Source organism: Penaeus vannamei, chromosome 29 (assembly GCF_042767895.1).
Source record: "Penaeus vannamei isolate JL-2024 chromosome 29, ASM4276789v1, whole genome shotgun sequence".
Lineage (NCBI taxonomy): Eukaryota > Metazoa > Arthropoda > Malacostraca > Decapoda > Penaeidae > Penaeus > Penaeus vannamei.
Window position 1 is genome coordinate 7,729,028 of NC_091577.1, and position 4,620 is coordinate 7,733,647.

A 4,620-nucleotide genomic window follows, 5' to 3' on the forward strand; every position below is an offset into this window, starting at 1 on the left:
TAAGCTCAGACCGTTTTGGAAACACAGCAGCAATAAACCCAAAGTCTTGTGCCACTTGAGTTATCCTAGAGTCCGGGGCCTCTAATCTCGTTTGACATTATTGTTTCTGTGTTAAGTATAATAAAACTAGTAGAGAAGTTATCTGATTCATTTGGGAGAACTTTTTCTTATTTTCTGAATTCTTTCCTTCTCTTAATGAGACTTCCTTGAGCCTACCGGATTTACCTTGTGGGCTCCCGTATTCGCTTGGAGGGGTGGGCATCTACTTACCGTCCTTTGCTTCGGCAAATTCGGCGGCAGGGAAGTGCCTTCTATATAACTCGATCCCTCTGTGTTACTGGAGAACACAACCAGGCTTCCACTGGAGGGTAGAGGACGAATAACTGCCACTGTCTCTTAGCTATTGCTGTTAGGTTGATTACCAATAGTTTTTTTCCCCCTTCAGGACAATGCCCCTTCTCCTCGAGGAGAAGGGGAGACCCATGACCGTCCTAATACCTAATGGAACCCCTCCAATTGACCGACGAGAACGACTTGCTATCCCTCCAGAGAATGCAAGGTATTTGGCTGTCAGATGCGTGAATGAAAATCAGTCGCTTCTGAACGTTAACCCGTTCATCATCTAGAAGGTCCTTGATGGTCAAGTGAACGGCGACTTTGATTTTGTAATTCAAGTTAACAACTTGCTGAAACTGACGCAGATTCATGATTTCAAGGTGAGTAACTATTCCTGTTGGCCCAAATACCTGTAAGGGAGTAATCTTTCATAGGGATTTGAGAACGATCGATGAAATGAAAGCGAAATTCTTGAAAACATGTATGACCAAGGCGTAATGGACTGCATGACCAAGAAAGATGAGAATGTGCGAACAAAAACCGGATTTTGTTTCTTGACCTTTGCTACGAGTAAAATTCCTGAGTATGTCTATGTTGGATACTAACGTGTCCAAGTAAAACCTTTTATTCAAAAACCTATGCACTGTAATAGATGCCAAAAATTTGGACACACCTCACTACGCTGCATTGATAAGGATACGGATAAGATTACTTGCGGTAATATGCTGGAGCTCATGTGCTGGGAACACTTTCAAGTGTGCTAACTGTGGAGGTTCCCATCAGTCAGGCTCTGCCTGAAGGAGACTGAAATATCAGCAAACATGAGAGGTCTTGATGTTAGTTACCGTGAAGCTAAGAGGAAAGTTGAAGGTTTGACCAACAAGCCCAATACTTCTTACGTTTCAGTAGCAACACTCCCAGTGTAAGCAGTATCAGTCAGGAGCTTGCGGCCAAGGATAAAGAATGCAGAAGGAAACGGTGAAGGAATTAATGAGTCAAAGTGTAAAAATGAATATAATAATTAAATAAATTGCTGAATCAACCCAGCAAATGCAGCAATGTAAGGAGGATGATACCAAATCACAATCTGGATCACACCTTCCCGTCCAGGCGACTCCTGTGAGGACTTTGCCTGGTTTCTGGTCTGCTCCTCGGAGCAAAGCATCTTCAACCGGGCGTCTCCCTGACAGCGAGACGCAGGACATGGAGGTTTCTGTCTAAAAAAAATACCCATGGAAGGCCCCTGGGTAGCGAAGGAGAGGAGGACGGACCTCCCTCCTAGAAATAGAAAATTAAGACCGGCAGCCAAGGCACATCCAAACCCCTTAAAAGTAATCTTCGTGTTAACATTATACGATGGAACTGTCGGTCTTAGAACTAAAGTAAATGACCTTAAATTATTAGCCTCGTCTTATGTTCCCGATATTATTGCCCTCCAAGAGAGCCACTTAACAAAACAAGTATCTGATGTAGTTTCGTTGAGAAACTACTATCTGTGTCGGAAGGATGGAAAGGGTAGGGGTGGAGGCAGAGTCGCCATATACATCCACCATCCTTTTACAGGTGACTATAGATTCTACTTTGGAGATTGTCGCATGCAAAGTAAAAGTCAATAGCACGTATCTGGCTATATGTTCAGTTTATTGTCCACCTGATAGTGTGGTAATTTATGATGAGCTCTTTGCTCTGCAGGATAGTCTGCCACAAAATAAAATAATATTAGGTGATTTTAATGATCATACACAATATAGGGTTCCCTGCGGGTGGATGGTAGAGGTGAGCAAGTAGTTAAGCTTTTTAATGATTCAGACCTAATCCTTCTGAATGATGGTAGTCCGACGCGAGTGGACAATAATACCGGTAATTTGAGCTTTATTGATCTATCTCTGCTCTCTTCAACACTAGCAGCCAAGTGCCTGTGGTTCACCACTGACGACTGGTTGAGAAGCGACCATTTTTCTATTTGTATTAAATATTCATGCGACACAATAAGAACGCCTTCAGCACCTAAATAATGATTAAGTAAACAACATTTAAAATTCTATTTTAGATGCAGCAATGATACCCACTCTTAAGACCGACAGATAACGTTAAGCATATATTTCCATGGTGGACACCAGATAGCCGCAGGGTACTGTGTGAACGCAATAGGGCCTACAGGCTTTTCAAAAATAACATCAATAAGGAACACTTTTGCAGCTATAAATTTGCAAGAGCTCGGGCTCGTAGAACAATTAGACAAGCAAAAATCGACTCCTGGCAGAGCTTTGTCTCTACTGTTAACAGGGACACCAAAATATCAGAGGTTTAGTCCACTGTCAATAAAATCAATAAGAAAAACAGATCTTTCCAAATCAACAATATCATCCATGAGAGAACCAATTTAGATTCCCCTAGAGACAGGGAGTTCTCATTCACAAGCAGCTCAGACAATTACCATCCCGCATTCCTGACCACCGAGCCGAGGAAGCGGCTGAGCTGCAACCCATACACTTTGCCACAGGAGATGAATTTGATTACAATAAAGATCTCACAATGAATGAGCTTGTCCAAGCCCTTGAAGCCTGTAGAGGAACGGCCCCAGGCCCCGATGAGATTCGATATGAGATGATAAAGCATCTTAATCATGATACCATGATTTAGTTGCTAGAAGTGTACATTGAAATTTGGAAAAGCCAAACTTTTCCAAACTCACGGGACTTCATCCATATCATCCCCATATGAAAAGGAGGGGGAATTCCCAAACCTGCCATCTCCTCCCGCCCAATTGCGTCGACAAGTTGTTTATGCAAGGTCATGGAACGAATTGTTAACCTATTGTTAGTCTATTGCAATTTTTGAATTCCAGGAATTTACTAGTTGACGAGCAGTCAACTAGTAAATTCCGAAAGGGACGCCAAACTCTAGATCAACTAGTAAAACTGGAGAGGCAATTGACAAAAAGTATTTTTTTATTTCAGTATTTCTAGAGATTGAAAAAGCCTACGACATGACATGGCGATATGACCTACTCAGAAAACTTAATGTTTTTGGATTACATGGAAACGCCTTGTTTCATTCATAATTTCATTTCCGACAGAACTTTTGGTCAAATTACTTTCTGACAATGTCACTTTCTCAGACAATTTTGTCCAGGCAAACGGAGTGCCACAAGGAAGTGTCTTATCACCAACTTCATATCTGTGCATGATAAATGACATCTTACCAGCTCCCCCTCGGAATCTTAAATACTCACTGTACGCTGGTGATCCAATTGGCACTGGATATGATTCACAACTGGGGCCTCCAGTGAGATTTTAAGTTTCCACAAGAAAGAGTATTGGGGTAATTTTTTTCAGGTAGAAAGATGCATAACTCTAGACAACCACCCAATACCTATTCAAAATTCTACTAGATTTCTCGGTCTTTTTTATCGTAGACTTAATTGGAAAGACCACATTGGTCAGTTAAGGAATAAATGTCAAAAAGCACTTAATTTCCTAAGGTGCATTTCTTTAAATAAACGGGGAGCTGATAGAAAGTCTTTGCTAATATATAAAGCCCTGATTAGGTCTAAAGTAGATTATGGGTTAGTCGTGTATGGTTCGGCATCAGACTCAAATTTCAAAATTTTCATTAGGCCCTTTACCATAAGACTCCACGACCTCATCCAAAAAATCGGTATAGATCTCTCTAACCTGGTTCAGACAAATATAGCACTATGGGAAACCCAATTTTTTCACCATGCAAGCTTGGCTTCCATCAACCAAGGACATGGCGCCGAAAGAGGAGGTACGCCAGAGGTTCAGAGAGATCTTTATTTTTTCGTATATATATATCGACGGCTCAAAGATCGAGCAACATGTGGGTGCGGGTGTATGGTTGACTGAATGTGAATTGAGTTTCAGACTGCCGAATCATACATCGATCTTTATTGCTGAACATTTTTAGGTCTTTTTTGTGATTCATAAAGGGGACCGTCCCGGAAAATGGCCACCTTTCCCTACTCTTTACATCATAGAAGAATATCGGTTAGAGATAACTGATTGATTCTTTATGCAAGATATAGAGTAAAGAATTGTGCTCTGTTATATATATAAATTTTTACTTTGCTCCCCCATTGGGGAAGGGGGCACCCCCCAAAAAGTCTTCGGTACATCCCAACTATCACAGTTCTTTACTGAATATTCCCCCAAAAATACTTGTTTTAGATCACTCTTAGCCTATAGCCATGTAAAAGGCCGAATTTTGAATTTCCTTTTTTTTTTGGCGGGGGACATCTTGACATAGAGAACTATTTTTATT